Consider the following 17,667-nt stretch of genomic DNA (forward strand, 5'->3'; position numbering starts at 1 on the left):
TGTTTATTTAAGTCCTCTCTCTTTGTTTCTTAATAAGTCTGGCTAAAGATTCATCAATCTTGTTTATCTTTTCAAAGAACCATCCCTTGGTTTCATTGATCTTGTGTACTTTTTTTGGTCTCTAAGTTATTTATTTCTGCTCTGATCTTTATTATTTCTTTCCTTTTACTTACTCTGTGCTTTTCTTGTTGTTCTCATTCTAAGTTTTTAAGTTGTACGCTTAGAGAGTCTATGAGAAGTTTTTCTTGTTTTTTGAGGTAAGTTTGTAGTGCAATGAACTTCCCTCTCAAGACTGCTTTCATTGTATCCCATAGATTTGGAGTTGTTGTTGTGTGTTCATTTTCATATGTTTCCAGAAAGTTTTGATTTCTTTCTTGATCTTATTGGTAACCCATTCATTGTTTAAAAACATGCTTTTCAGCCTCCATGTGTTTTTTACTTTTTTATTATAGTTGATTTCTAATTTCATGCCATTGTGGCCCAAGAAGATGTCTGATATGATTTCAAACTTCTTGAACTTGTAAAGACTTGTTTTGTGTCCTAATATGTGGTTTATCTTTGAGAATGTCCCATGTGCACTTGAGAAGAATGTATATTCTGCAGCTTTGGGGTAGAATGTTCTGTAAATGTCAATTAAATAGATCTAATCTAGTGTGTCACTTATGGTCACTGTTTTCTTGTTAATTTTTTGTCTGGAAGACCCATCCAATGAAGTCAGTGGGGTGTTAAAATTTCCTAGTATGACTGTATTGCTGTCAATCTCTTCCTTAAAGTCGCCTAGAAGGTTTTTTTTTTATAAATTTTGGTGATCCTTTGTTGAGTGCATGTATGTTTATCAGGGTTATATCCTCTTGTTGGAGGGATCCCTTTAGTATTATGTAATGACAGTTCTTGTCTCTCCTTATCGTTTTCATTTTGAAGTCTATTTTTTCCAATATGAGTATCACTACCCCAGCTTTTTTTTCATTTCCATTGGCATGGAAAATTTTTTTCCATCACTTCACTCTCTTTCTGTGTGAGTCTTTTGTTCTAAGGTGGGTCTCTTGTAGAGAGCATATATCTAGGTCATGTTTTCTTATCCATTCATCCATCCTGTATTTTTTTTATTGGCTATTGACTCCATTTACATTTAAGTTTATTATAGAAAGATACTTATCTATTGCCATTTTGTTTCTCTATGCCTCTGTTTCCCATTCTCTTTATTTCTGCTTTTAATTATAACAGTTCCTTTAACATTTCCTGTAATGCTGGTTTTGTAGAGATAAAGTCTTTTAGCCTTTTTTTTTTTGTCTCGGAAGCTCTTTATTGATAATCTTGCTAGATAGAATAGTCTTGGTTTCAGATCCTTGTTTTGCACTTCCTTGAATACTTCATGCCATTCCCTTCTGGCCTGTAGAGTTTCTGTTGAGAAGTCAGATGACAGCCTTATGGGGGCTCCTTTGTAGGTAACAGATTGCTTTTCTTTAGCTTCCTTTAAGATTCTCTCTTTGTCTTGAATTCTTGGCATTTTAATTATATGTATCCGGGCATGAGCCTCTTTGGATTCTTCTTGCTTGGGAATCTCTGTGCTTCCTCAACTTGTGAGGCTTTTTTCTTGACCAAGTTAGGGAAGTTTTCTGCCATTATTTCATCAAACAGTTTCTCTAACCCTTGCTTACCTTCAACCTCCTCTGACACTCTTATAATACAAATATTGTTACCTTTCATGCTGTCCCACAGCTCCCTTAGACTGTCCTCCTGTTTTTTAATTGTTTTTTTTTCTTTTTGTGTCTCTGATGGAGTGATTTTTTCCTACCCTGTCCTCTAATTCACTGACCCAATCCTCAGCTTCCTCTAATCTTCTGTATCTTTCTTGCAATGTATTCTTTTTTTTGCCTATGTCATTCTTCATTTTTGACTGGTCATTTTTCATAGTTTCCATATCTTTTTTCATGTTGTTGAACATCTTTACAATCAGTATTCTGAGCTCTATACCTGAGAGATTGCTTATCTCCATTTCATTTAGTTATTTTTCAGAAGACATTTCTTGTTTTTTCATTTTGGGCTTGTTTTTGGGTCTCCCTATTTTGGCAACATTTTTGGGTTTGTTTTTAAGTGTTAGGTAGATCTGCTAGGACTTTCAGTCTTTTTGGAGGTCTCTGGTGCAGTCTAATGTCAGACACACTTTGTGACTGGCCATGAGTACCTTGTTTGGGGCTATCAACAACCCCTGGCTTGAGGTCCCCACTGCTCATTCTGGATGCATTTCAACAGGGTCAAGATGCACACCAAAGTCTACCTTTTCAAGGTCCGGGTCCAAAAACAGATCAGGCAAAGACTCAAAGCACCCTGAGGTCTGCCTTTGTCTGCAGACTGATTAATGTGCAGGCTGTAGAAACTCCTCTGGGCAAGGTGAGAGGCTTTCCAGCAGGGTGGGGCAATTGCTTCCCCCTCAGTCAACAACCTCCCAAGAAAAATGTCCTCCACAGTCTGGTGGAATGACTTGACACAGGAATCAAGCCGGGTCGCCCAAGGTGAGTGGCTGCACACATAATGTTGTGTGTTGGTTCTTTAAGAGGGTGCCTGCAGTTCCATTTGCCTCTCCTTGGCAGACAAAAACCCACCTGCTTTTCACATCCAGACATTATGTAAGCACCTTTCTCAGTTCTGGTGCTCTTGGCTGGGAAGCCCAGGCCGGGGTTTAAGTCCCAGAGTCTTCAGTGGGAACCCTCCACAGCTGAAATATCACTCCAGACCTTCAGCTGCTTCCTGTGGAAGCCCAGTGAGCCCTCTCGAGTCCACACTTACTACCAGTCTCTGTGCAGTCTCCACTTTTCCTCCTTGGTTATGATGGTGCTCTCCAGCTGGTCTTCAGTTGATTTTCAGGATGGTTTTTCTATGTTTTAGTTATAAATCCATGTTGGTCTTTAGACACTGTTAGTGTAGCTTCCATTAAGTCTGCCACCATCTTGGATCTCCTATTTTTTACTTGATTTTAGTGAATGATTATTAATTTTTTATTTTTCATTTCTATTAGCAATAATATCCTTTCTTCCTCTCTGTCTCTCTTTAGGGGTATTATTTTTTTGGTTTTATTGTTTGTGTTTTTGTTTGTTTTGCTTTAACATTTGGGTTCTCACTTTGCTCTCCCAATTATACTACCTCTTGGGATGATTTCATTGTGATTGTCAGGATACTTTGTAAGATACTGCTTGGTTCCTGGCAGTTTGGTTGTGTTTTATTTTGCTTTGCCAGCACCTAGACAACAGTTCACATGACGTGGTTGGGGCTGAGACACACAATTAGCCAACTTGAGAGAAGAGACCACCCAAGAATAGGTCAACAACAATCTAGACCCAATCACAACAGGAGAGCCCAAAGAACCCACAAAAGGCATGCCCACAAAAGGGACATGCCTAGAGAAAAGAGCTAAGAAGTATAAAGCAAACGCACCTCTGGGATCCAATGGACATACACTACAAAATCCCACCCCACAAGACTGGAAGAAAAAAAATATATCTAATACACAGATACAAACACCAAGAGCCACTAAAATGGGGAGACAAAGAAACAACCCTCAAACTAAAGAAAAGGAAAAATCACCAGATCTTGATGAGATAAAGTTAAGAAAGTTATCAGAAATAGAGTTCAGAGTAATGGTTAAAAAGATGCTCAAGGAAATTAAAGAGAATAACAAGACACTTAATGGAAAGGTCCAAGAACTTAGTGAAAACATGAAAAAAATATAAAGATACGATGAAAAAGAACCAGGCAGAAATGAAGAATAGTATATCTGATATCAAGAACACTGTGGGATGAAATAAAACCAGGCTCAAAGATGCAGAGAATAGAATAAGTGACTTAGAAGATAAGGTAGAAGAAAACATTCAATCAGAAAATTAAAAAAAAAAAGCACTTAAAAATCATGGGGACAGTCTAAGGGAGCTGTGGGACAACATCGAGCAAAACATTAGAATCATAAGAGAAACAGAAGAAGAGGAAAGTGAACAAGAGATAGAAAACTTGGTGGAAGAAATACTGACAGAAACCTATGCTGGTGAGGGAGAAAGTGACACATGTTGAGAAGGCACAGAGGGTTCCAAGCCAGAGGAACTGAAAGAAACTCACTCAAAGAGACAACATAGTTAAAATGGCAAATGTTAAGAACAAAAACAGAATATTAAGGGTTGCAAGAGAAAGACAAGCAGTGACCTAGAAGGCAGCCCTCATAAGACTGACAGCAGATTTCTGAACCAAAACACTTCAGGCCAGAAGGGAATGGCATGAAGTTCTCAAAGTAATGAAAAGCAAGAACCTGCAAACAAGACTGCCTTATCCAGAAAGGCTATCATTTAAAATTGAAGGTAAAACAAAGAGCTTCCCAGACAAAAAAAAAAAAAAAACTAAAGGAGTTCAGTACCACCAAACCAGCATTGCAAGAAATACTAAAAAGGACTGCTTTTAGAAGAAATATTGAGAGAAATGTACATCAGCATAAAGGGGCAAAATGCCATCAAATAAGTATATATCAATAGTAACCTTAAATGTAAAAGGAATAAATGCTTCAATCAAAAGGGAGAAGGTAGCTGAAAGGATAAAAAAACAGGATCCAAATATATACTGTCTACAAGAGACCCACTTCAGAGCAAAAGAATCACACAGGCTGAAAGTGAAGGGATTGGAAAAAAATTCCATGCAAAGGGAAACAAATAGAAAGCTGGAGTAGCAATACTTATTTCTCACACAATAGAATTCAAAATAAAAATCATAACAAGACAAATAAGGTCACTACATAATACTAAAAGGATCAATTCAACAGGAGGAAATAACCCTTATAAATATATATGCACCAAATATAGAACCACCTAAATATATAAAAAATTGCTTGGTGGACTTTAAAGGGGAGATCAACAGAAACCAAATCATAGCCAAGATCTTTAACAGCCCACTGTCTAACTAGACAGATCATCAAGATAAAAAATCAACAGGGAAACAGAGACCTTAAATGACACACTAGATCTAATGGATTTAGTTTACATTATAGAATATTTCATCCCAAAGCAGCAGAATACACATTCTTGTCAAGTGCATGGAAAATTCTCAAAAATAGACCACATGATATGGCACAAAGCAAGTGCCCTATAAATTCAAACAGATTGAAATCATACTAAGCATCTTCTCAGATCACAATGGCATTAAACTAGAAATCAACCACTATAAAAAAAGACAAAAACATTCAAAAACATGGAAGTGAAATAGCATGTTATTAAACAATGAATGATTACCAATAAGGTCAAGAAAGAAATCAAAAAATCCCTGAGGAAAAAAATGAACCATCTAATATTACAAGTTAAAGAATTAGAAAAAGAACAGAAAGAAAAGCACCGGGGAAGTAGAAAGAAGGAAATAATAAAGATCAGAGCAGAAATTAATGACAGAGACAAAAAAACAATATAAAATATGAATGAAACCAAGAGATGGTTCTTTGAAAAGATAAATAAGATTGATGAACCTTTAGACAGATTCATCAAAGAGAGAGGACCCAAATAAATAAAATCAGAAATGAAACAGGTGATATGACAACTCACCCAACAGAAATACAAGGGATTGTAAGAAATTATTCTGAGAAACTATATGTCCACAAACTAGACAACATGGGTGAAAAATTCCTATAAGCATACATTTTTCCAAAACTGAATCAGGACGTACCAGAAAACCTGAATACATTGACAACAACTAATGAAATTGAAGCAGTAATTTAAAAATTCCCAGCAAACAAAAGCCTGGGACCAGATCAATTTTCAGGCATGTTTTATCAAACATTCAAAGAAAAATTAACACCTACTCTCCTCAAATTATTCCAGATAATTGAAGAGGAGGGACAACTCCCAAGCTCTTTTTATGAGGCCAGCATCAACCTAATTCCAAAACCAGATAAAGAAACTTCAAAGAAAGAAAATTAAATGCCAATATCCCTGATGAACATAGATGCTAAAATCCTCAACGAAATACTAACAAACCGGATCCAGCAATACACTGAAAAGATCATACAGCACAACCAAGTGGGATTTATTTCAGGGATGCAAGGCTGGTATAATATTCACAAATCAATAAATGTGATACATCACATAAACAAAATGAAAAATAAAAATCATATGATCACATTAATAGATGCAGAAAAAGCATTTTATAAAATCCAGCACCCATTTTTGATATAAACTCTCAGCAAGGTGGGAATAAAGGGAACATACCTCAACATAATAAAGGCCATATACAACATATCTACAGCCAACATCATACTCAACGGGCAAAAACTAAAACCATTTTCCTTAAAAACAGGAGCAAGGCAAGGTTATCCTCTTTCACCACTCTTATTCAACATACTTCTGGAAGTCCTTGTAACAGCCATCAGACAGGATGAAAACATAAAATGTATCCAAATTGGAAAGGAGGAACTAAAACTGTCATTATTTGCAGATGACATGATATTGTACAGAGAAAACCCTAAAGACTCCACCAAAGTAATATTACATTTGATAAATGAATTTGGCAAATTAGCTGGGTACAAAATTAACATCCAGAAATCAACGGCATCTTTATACACCAACAATGAGCTCTCAGTAAGAGAAACTAAAATACAATACCATTTACTATTGCAACTAAAAAATAAGATGCTTAGGAATAATTTTGACCAAGGATGTAAAAGGCCTGTACTTGGAATACTACAGGACACTGTAAAAAGAAGTAGAGGAAGATATAAACAAATGGAATAATATACCGTGTTCATGAATTGGAAGAATTAATATCATTAAAATGTTCATACTTCCCAAAACAATATATAGATTCAATGCAATTCTTATTAATATATGAATAGCATATCTCACAGTGCTAGAAGGAATATTCCAAAAATTTATATAGGACCAAAAATGCCTGGAATAGCCACAGTCCTCTTGAGAAAGAAGAACAGAGTAGGAGGGATCACTTTACTGAATATCAAACTGTATTACAAAGACATTGTTATCAAAACAACCTGGTATTAGTATAACAACAGATATATAGGTCAAAAGAATAAAACAGAGGCTCCAGAAATACACCCATGCCATTATGGTTAGTTAATATTTGACAAAGGAGGCAAGAGCATACAACAAAGTAAAGACAGTCTCTTCAATAAATGGTGCTGGGCCCAGCCAATGTGGCTCAGCAGTTAAGCATCCACCTAAGATCCAGGAGATCTCTGTTCAATTCCTGGTCTGGGTATATGCCAAGGTTGCAGGCTCAGTCCCTTGTCAGGGGAGGGCACGAGGCAGCCGATCAATGACGACTCTCTCATCACAGATGTTTCAACTATCTCTCTCTCTCCTTTCCTCTCTCTGAAATCAATAAAGATATAATAATTAATTAATTAATTAAGCTGGGAAAATTGAACAAGTATATGAAAAAAATTAAAATAGATCACCAACTTACTCCATACACAAGAATAAAATCAACATGGATAAAAGACTTAAATGTAAATCACAAAACCATAAAATTCATGGAATAAAACATAGGCAGTAAAGTCACAGACAACTTACATTGTGGAATTTTCACCAGTACATCTCCTAAGGCAAGTTAAACCAAAGAAAAAATAAACAAATGTGACTACAACAAACTAAAAAGCTTCTGCACAGCAAAAGAAATCAGCCTCAAAATACAAAGGATACCCACTGTATGGAAGAATATATTTGCCAAGGATGTATCTGATAAGGGGCTAATTTCCAAAGTGTACAAAGATCTCATACTACTCAGCAAGAGGAAGACAAACAATCCAATTAAAAAATGGACAAAGGATCTGGATAGACACTTATGCAAAGGGAACATACAGATGACCAACAGACATATGAAAAAAATGGAAAACATCGCTCATCATCAGAGAGATGCAAATTAAAACCACAATAAGGTATCACTTCACACCTGTTAGAATGGCTACCATCAACAAATCAACATATGACATGTTTGGCCAGGATGCGGAGAAGGAGGAACCCTGATACACTGCTGGTGGGAATTCGGACTGGTGCAGCCACTATGGAAAACAGTATGGAGTTCCCTCAAAAAATTGAAAATGGAACTACCTTTTGACCCAGTGATCCCACTTCTAGGATTATATCCTATGAATTCTGAAACACTTATCAGAAAGAATATATGCACCCTTACTTTCATAACAGCACAATTTACAATAGCTAAGATCTGGAAACAGCCCAAGTGCCCATCACTAGATGAGTGGATAAAAAAGCTGTGGAAATTACACCATGGAATACTATACAGCTATAAAGAAGAAGGATCTCATACCACTTGGGACAGTATGGATACACTTGTAGAATATTATGGTAAGGGAAATAAACTAGGAAGAGAGAGACAAACATCACATGATTTCATTATATGTGGAGTCTAAAGAACTTAATAAACTGATGAACAAAATAGATCTAAAGAGTCCACCAAAAAGCTACTAGATTTAATAAATCAATTAGGCAAGGTAGCAGGATAGAATATTTACACCCAGAAATCAAAGGCATTTTTATACACAAATAATGAACTCTCAGAAAAACTAAAAATTCAATCCCATTTACCATTGTCACAAAAAATTAAGATACTTAAGAATAATCTTAATCAAGGAGCTAAAAGACCTGTACTCAGAAAATTACAAGCTATTGCAAAAAGAGAGAGAGGAAGATACAAAAATGTGGACGAATATACCGTATTCATGGAATGGAAGAATTACATCATTAAAATGTCCATACTACTCAAAACAATCCATAGATTCAATGCAATCCTTATTAAAATACCAAAGGCACATCTCACAGATTTAGAACAAATACTCCAAAAATTTATATGGAACCAAAAGAGACCCTGAACAGTCCAAGCAATCTTAAGAAAGATGAACAAAGTTGGGGGCTCATAATAACAAATATCAAGTTATACTACAAAGCCACTGTAATCAAAACAGCCTGGTACTGGCACAAGAACAGACATATAGATCAGTGGACCAGAACAGAGAGCCCAAAAATTGACCCACGATGTTATGCTCAATAATATTTGAAAAAGGAGGCAAGAACATACAATGGAGTAAAGCCAGTCTTTTCAATAAGTGGTGGTGGGAAATTTGGAAAGGTACATGCAAAACAACGAAACTAGACCACCAACTTAAACCATACACAAAAATAAACTCAAAATGGATAAAAGACTTAAATGTTAGATGTGAAACCATAAAAATCCTAGAAGATAACGTAGGCAGCAAAATCTCAGACATCTCTTCTAACAATATGCTTGCAGATACATTTCCTAGGGCAAGGGAAAAAAAAGAGAAAATAAACAAATGGGAATACATCAAAATAAAAAGCTTTTGCACAGCAAAAGAAACCATCAACAAAACAAAAAAGGAGCCTACTGTGTGGGAAAACATATTTCCCAATGACACAACTGAGAAGAGGTTAATATTCAAAATATATAAGTAACTCATATAACCTAACAAAAGGAAGACAAAAAATCCAATAAAAAAATGGACAAAGGAAGTGAATAGATAGTTCCCCAAATAGGACATACAGATGGCCAACAGACATATGAAAAAATGCTCAAAGGCACTAATTACCAGAGAGATGCAAATTTCAAAGACTATGAGATATCACTTCACACCTGTCAGAATGGCTGCCATCAAAAATCAACAAATGACAAGTGCTTCTAAGGATGTAGAGAAAAGAGAACCCTTGTACGTTGCTGGTGGGAATGCATACTGGTGCTGCCACTACGGAAAACACTATGGAGTTTCCTAAAACCTTTAAACGTGAAACTGCCATTTGACCTAGTAATCCCACTTCTGGGAATATATCCTAAAAAACCCAAAATACCTATTAGAAAGAACTTATGCACCCCTTTATTCATAGCAGCACAATTTACAATGGCACAGATCTGGATACAGCCCAAATGCCCATCAGTAGATGAGTGGATAAAAAAGATGTGGTACATTTACTCCATGGAATACTATGCAGCTATAAAAAAGGATCTCTTACCCTTTGGGACAGCATGGATGGAACTGCTGAGTATTATGCTAAGCAAAATATGCCAGTCAGGAAAAGAAAAGTATCGCATGATTTCACCCATATGTGAAATATAATAAACAAAATAAACTGATGAACAAAATAAATCCGGAGACATAGAAGCATGGAATAGACTGATGAATATCAGAGGGAAGGTGGTGGTGGGTATGTGGGTGGAGAAAAATCTTACAAGCATGGATGCATAATCCATGGACACAGACAGTAGTATGGGGAAAGCTTGGAGGTGGGGCAGATGTGGGATGTAGGGAATCAATTGGGAAAAAGGGGGGACATATGTAATACTTTCAAGAATAAAAAGTCCTGTGCAGTTTCATCTCACTGGTTAGAGTATCATCCCACAGACAGAATGGTCCTGCATTTGATTCTGGCCAAGGGCACCTACCTTGGTTGCAGGCTCAATCTCTGGCCCAGGTCGGGGCATGTGGAGGAGGCAACCAATTGATGTGTCTCTCTCAGATTAATCTTTCTCCCTCTCTTTCTGTTCCTCCCTTCCACTCTCTTTGTAAAGCAATGGAAAAATATTCTCAGGTGAGGATAAAAGAAAGAAAAAGATAAATTTTGAAAAAAGAAAAAGGAAAAAAAGCTTCTGGGATTAAGGAAAAGCAGTAATAAGAAGGATTTATTTATCTTTGCAGGCCTATCTCAAGAAAAGAAAAATCTCAGGTAAATAATCTGTCATTATATCTTTAAGAACTAGAAAAAGAAAAACAAAATCAACCCGAAAGTCAGCAGAAGACATGAAATAATAAAGATTTTGCAGCGTTGAACAAAATAGAGAACAAAAAGATTATACAAAAAATTAATTCAAAAAAGAACTGGTTCTTTAAAATGATTAATAAAATTGACAAAACCCTGGCTAGATTCACTATGAGAAACAGAGAAAAGACTCAAAGAAAAACAGAAATGAAGAAGTTAGACAGACATTACAGAAATACAAAGTATCATACTAGAATACTGGGAAATGCTATATGCCACCAAATTCAATAACCTAGAAAAAATGGATAAGTTGCTAGAAATGTATAACCTTCTTAGACTGAATCATGAGGAATTGGAAAATTTAAATAGACTGAACAACAGTGTGGACATTGAAGTACCCATCAAAAACCTCCCCAAAACTCCAGAACCAGATGGTTGCACACATGAATTCTACCAAGTATTCACAGAAGATTTGAATATTTCTCAAACTCTTCCAGAAAATTGAAGAAGAAGCAATGCTTTCTAACACATTTTATTAGGCCAATATAACCCTGATGCCAAAACCTGGCAAGAATAATACAGAAAAAGAAAACGACTGACCAATATCCCTGATGAATACAGACGCAAAAATCCTAAACAAAATACTAGCATATCAAAAACAATAATATTGAAATGACAATACTTCATAATCAAGTGGGACTATGAAAATTGATCAATGAACACACCTTATTAACAAAACAAAGGATAAAAATCATGATCTTATCAATAAATGCAGAAAAGTATTTGATATGATACAACATTCATTTATGATTAAAACACTCAATAAAATGGGTATAGAAAGAAATTGGCTCAACATAATAAAGACCATATATGACAAACCCTCAGCTAATATCACACTGAATGGTGAAAAACTGAAACCTTTTTCTCTAACGTAAGGAACAGGACAAGGATGTTCATTCTCACCACTGCTATTTAATATAGTACTGGAAGTCCTAGCCAGAGCAATCAGGTAAGAGAAAGAAATAAATGGCATCCAAATTGGGAATGAAGAAGTAAAATTGTCATTTTTTAAAGATGACATGATTCTTTACATAGAAAACGCTAAAGACTCCACCAAAAAAACTATTGGGAACAACAAACAAATACTGTAAAGTTGCAGGATACGAAATCAATGTACAAAAATCCACTGCATTCCTACATACTAACAATAAAATTTCAGAAAAAGAAATGAAAAAAATTCCATTTGCAGTTACAACAAAAAGAATAAAACACCTAGGAATAAAGGTAACAAAGGAGGTGAAGAACTTATATACTGTAAACTAAAAGCATTATTAAAATAGATTGAAAAAGATGCAATTAAATGGAAAAATATCCCATGTTCATGGATTGGAAGAATCAACATAGTTAAAATGTCCATAGTACCCAAAGCAATATACAGATTTAATGCAATCCCCATTAAAATCCCAATGACATTTTTATTTATTTAATTGTTTTTACTTTTTTTTTTTTGATCCTCATCTGAAGATATTATCTCCATTGCTTTTCAGAGAATGGAAGGGGAAGAGAGAGAGAAACATTGATGTGAGAGATATATCGATTGGTTGCCTCTTGCTTGTGTAGGGGATCCGAGCCTGCAACTGAGGTATGTGCCCTTGACTGGAATCAAACCCGAGAACCTTCAGTTGAGGGCTGATGCTCTAACCACTGAGCAAGACTAGCTAGGGTAAAATCCCAATGACATTTTTAAAATAAATAGAACAAAACATCATTAGAATTGTATGAATCCACCGAAGACCCCAAATAGCCAAACCAACCTTGAGACAAAACAATGAAGCCATTAGGTATCACATGCCTTGACTTCAAATTATACTATAAGGTGATGATAATCAAAACAGCATGGTATTGCCCTAGCTGGTTTTGCTCAGTTGTTAAAGTGTTGGTTGCAGACTGGAGGGTCTGGGTTTGATTCCAGCCAAGGGCACATAAATCGATTGCAGGCTTAATACCTGGCCCCCGGTCAGGGTACATGTGGGAGGCAACCAATCAATGTGTCTCTTTCACATCGATGTTTCTGTCTCTTTCTCCCCCTTCCACTCTCTCTCTTAAAAGCAATCGAAAAAATATCCTAGGGTGAGGAATAAAACAAAACAAAACTGCATGGTATAGGCAGTAAAACAGACACACAGACCAATGGAACAGAACTGGAGCCCAGAAATAAAACCACAAGAATATGGTCAAATAATTTTTGACAAAGGAGCCAAAAATATACAATGAAAAAAAAAAAAAAAAAACTCTTCAAAAAATGGTGCTGTGCCCTCACTAGTGTTTCTCACTGGTTAGAATGTTGTCCAATACACTGTAGGTTCCTGGGTTTGATTCCTTGTCAAGGGTGTGAACCTAGGTTGCAGGTTCAATCACTGGCCTGGTCAGGGATTATGCAGAAGACATCAATCAATGTGTCTTTTTAACATCAATTTCTCTCTCTCCTTCTCTCACCTTTCTTCCATTCCACTCTGTAAAAAAATCAATGGAAAAAATATCCTCAGTTGAAGAGTAACAAAAAATTTGTAATTTTTTTAATGGTGCTGAGAAAACTGGAAAGCCACATGTAAAAGAATGAAACTAGTCTACAGTTCCTTCTCATATAGAAAAATTAACTCAAAATGGATCAAAGACCTAAATATAAGATGTAAAACAATAAACTACATAGAAGAAAACATACATACCAAATGTACAAACCTTGGTCTTAGAAAAAATAATATTAACTTGATCCCAAAGACAAGGGAAATAAAGCCAAAAATAAATAAATGGGACTATTTCAAAATAAAAAGCTTATACACAGCAAAAGAAACCATGAACAAAAGAAAAAGGCAACCAACCAAATGGGAAAAGATATTTGCAAACAGCAGCTGTGACAGAGGTTAATATCCAAAACATATATAGAACTCATGGAACTTAACACCAAACAAACAAACAATCCCACTTAAAAAAAAAAATAGGCAGAGGACCTGAATGGACAGATATATGAAAAGATGTTCAACCTCACTTGCAATTAGAGAAAAGCAAATCAAAACCACAATGAAATACCAACTCACATCTGTGAGAATAGCTATTATCAACAAGAAAAGTAATAACAAGTGTTGGAGAGGTTGTGGAGAAAAGGGAACCTTCGTTTACTGTTGGTTGGAATGTAAACTGGTACAACCACTATGGAAAACAGTATGGAGGTGTCTCAAAAAATTAAATATAATTACCATATGACCCAGCAACTCTTTTTCTGTGCATCTACCGGAAAAATTAGAAAACATTTATTCCCAAAGATATATGCACCGCTGTGTTCATTGTAGCACTTTTCATGGTGGCGAAGACGTGGAAATAAGCCACTGTCCTTCAATAGGTGATTGGATGAAGAAGATGTGGTACATATGTGCTACAGCATACTACTGGCCACAAGAAGATGAAATACTACCATTTGGGTCAACATGGATGTACCTTAGAATGTCATGCTCAGTGAAATAAGTTTATTCAGAAAAAGCTAAGAACCAAAAGATATCACTCATGTGGGATATAAAACTGAAACTCATAGACACACACAGTGATATAGTGGTTACCAGAGGAAAGGGAGGTGGGAGAATAGTAAAGGGTAAAGGGGGTGAAATATATGGTGATGGAAGATAATTTGACTTTGGGTGTTGGATACACAATGCAATGTACAGATCATGTATAATAGAAATGTACACTTGAAACCTATATCATCTTATTAAGCAATGTCATCTCAATAAATTCAATTTTTAAAAAACAATCATATTTGAAGGAAAACTCACCTGCACTCTGATCCCCATTTTTCATATCTCTAACATCAGTCTGATACTCTTTAAGGGTTTAATGAGTAAACAGTTGTAACATGTTATAAAATCTTTGCCTTTCTACTTGGCTTTTGTCTCTGTCTCATCCTTGGCTTTTATTCATCTCCCTTTCAACCATTTGTTTGCTCAAAGTGCTGGAAAGAGTCAACAAGTAAATCTGTGCTGGCACGTGAGAATGGGAACTCTACTGGCCACCTCGCTGAGTTCATCTGAGTGATGTTAGTGTTTGCCATGGCCTCTAAGACTAACGTCGGTGTATTCCAGGCACCAAATCAAAATTAAGTCTCAATTGGGAGGAACAAGTACCTGGTTAAAAGATAAAAGAATGTACCCTGCCCAGTGTGGTTCAGTTGGTTGGAGCATTATCTTGAACAGAAGGTTGTAGATTTGATTTTCAGACAGGGCACATTCCTAGGTTGCGGGATCCTTCCTTGGTCAGGGTGTGTATGGGAGGTAATGCATTGATGTCTCTCTCTCTCTCTCTCTCTCTCTTCTTGCCTTCCCCTCTCTCTAAAATCAATAAGCATATCTTCTAGTGAGGATTTAAAATAATAATAATAATAACAGAATGCCACACCATAAGATGAAGGGAAATTATTTGATCACTCAGAGCCAGCCTATGCTGACGCTAGAAGTTGTGATGAGGAGGGAAAAGTCGTCAAGCCCTACTATAAAAAATAGAGCAACTGACCCTGGCCAGTGTGGCTCAGTTGGTTGGGCATCATCCTGAACACCAAAGCCTTGTCAGTTTGATTCCTAGTCAAGGCAATATGCCCAGGTTGTGGGCTGGATCCCCGACTGGGGTCTTGCAAAAGGCAGCCCATTGGTGTTTCGTTCTCACATCCATGTTTCTCTCTACCTCTACCTCTCCCTTCCTCTCCCTAAAAAAAAAAAAAAAAAAAAAAAAAAATCTTTAAAAATAAATAAAGCAACTGGAAGCATGTGTGTGCTCTTGGATCTGAATAAGTCAGTGAGAGTGTGACCCAAAGACTCTTCTCTATTTCCTTCTCAGATCCGTAATGGCTGACAGGGACAATCTATGCTCATACTGTCATAGTTGTTTAATAGAAAATAGTTGGCCATAAGACATTCCTAATAGTTTTCATGATATGGGCAATATTCTCTCTTAGAAAAATTATTTATAGTTTGTAAAAATAAATAGTTCCTTAAGAAATGTTATCAACCAAGCCTATAACACGTTCACAATCTACTTTAAAATTTCTGATTTCTAGGTATGTTGGGCTACTACAGAATGGAAAGCAGAACTAAATATAAGGATTGAGGAGATCATGGACCAATCAGTAGAAAAAGAAAGAAAAGGTCATTCTTGGAGGCTGCTGTGGGGGTTTGCACCTGAAATAGAGAAAAAGTGTCTTGGGGAAAGAGCATTGAACTCCAAATCAGATTATATGGATTTGAATTCAAGCTCTGCATTTACTAACTTTGAGATCATTTAAGGTCATTGATATACTTGTGAAATGAGGAGAATGTAATCATCCTTGCCTCATAGGACTATTGTGAGTATCAAATAAGGTCATGGATGTAGAACAGCTTTCAAAACTATAAGTAAAGGAAAGTATTGCTGTTGTCAGGACATCTCCACACATACTGGCTACCAGGGCACAACTATAAAAGAAAGGAGTCTCCTCCTCAGGGGAGCTGTAGGCAGTGAACTACCCCTATTGGCCTCTTATTCATCCCCTTGGGATATTCAAAGTTTGTGTGAAAACTTACTGGTGTATATACTAAAAATTACTAATTATTTTTTTCCATTTTTCCCCTCCAAATGTAGGCCATTAAGGGGACCTTACTTGCTTTCTTCCTTTGAATCTTTTCCACTGACTTCCAACAAACTGACATAAGAGTCTTAAGCAGATTATGCCTTTTTTTCTTCATATTCAGGTAACATTACCTTGGGATTTTTTCACATTCATTTTGAGAATGCAGCCCAAACACTCTTTTCTTCAGTCTCCCCATAACCAGTAACAGATATTTGTGAGACTGCAGACTAGAGTTAAGGGACTGATCTGTGATAACAGGACAGGGGACATGTAGGATTTAAACTAATTGTCTTGGCATGATGTTCTAAACAATTAAACAACTCAAACTTGCATTTAAATTTTAAGCTTTCTGAAACATACAAAATGACAGTGTTACTTATGGGAAAAAGATTCTCAAGGGCATCTACTCCAATGCAAATGAGAAAGCAGAGTCCCAAGGTAGGGATGGACACATGCTTTTAATGGCAGAGTTGGAACTGAATCTAAGGTTGTCTGACTTCCACAACACTATTAATTATTCTATTTTCTTTGGATTATCTTTTTTTTCAAATTCTCATCCACAGATATTTTTTAAATTGATTTTAGAGAGAGAGGAAGGCAGGGAGAGAGAGAGATACATTGATGTGGGAGAGAAACATCAATCAGTTGCCTATTGTACAGGCCACAACCAGGGATCGAACTCACAACTGAGGTATGTGGTCTGACTGGGAATCAAACCTACAAAATTTTTGGTGTATGGCACAAGGCTCAACCAACTGAGCCATCCAGCCTGGCTATTATCTTTGCATTGTTAAGAACAGGACCACTTCCTTTCTCTACCATCTCTACATAAATGATTCCTAAATCAGGAAAATGTTCTAAGCAGTGTGGTACAAAATTCATTAATTTAGAGATATCGGACAGCTGTCAAGAACTGGGCCTAAAAATTTAACTTTTTGCTGGATATCTTTTTACTTACTTCTTTCATTACATTTTCATAGGTGACTGTCACTATATGTTATCCATAGCTTTCTCCTACATTTCATGGTCTTTATCATGTTTGATGGTTGAAGAATAGTCAGTCCAATTTTTATCAGACTTTAATTGAGTTCAGTTGTTTCATTTGAAAAATACAGTGGGGGGTGGGGATGGGGGTGGGGGTGAAGGTAGGGCAAAGAAATAGTGTTTAAACAAAAAGACCTCAAAGATTCTAGTTTCAGTGTTCTATGATCATAGGATTTAAACATTTCCCATTGGGGACTTTGGACAATTCCCAGT

Source organism: Miniopterus natalensis, chromosome X, assembly GCF_054644295.1.
Source record: "Miniopterus natalensis isolate mMinNat1 chromosome X, mMinNat1.hap1, whole genome shotgun sequence".
Taxonomy (NCBI): Eukaryota; Metazoa; Chordata; class Mammalia; order Chiroptera; family Miniopteridae; genus Miniopterus; species Miniopterus natalensis.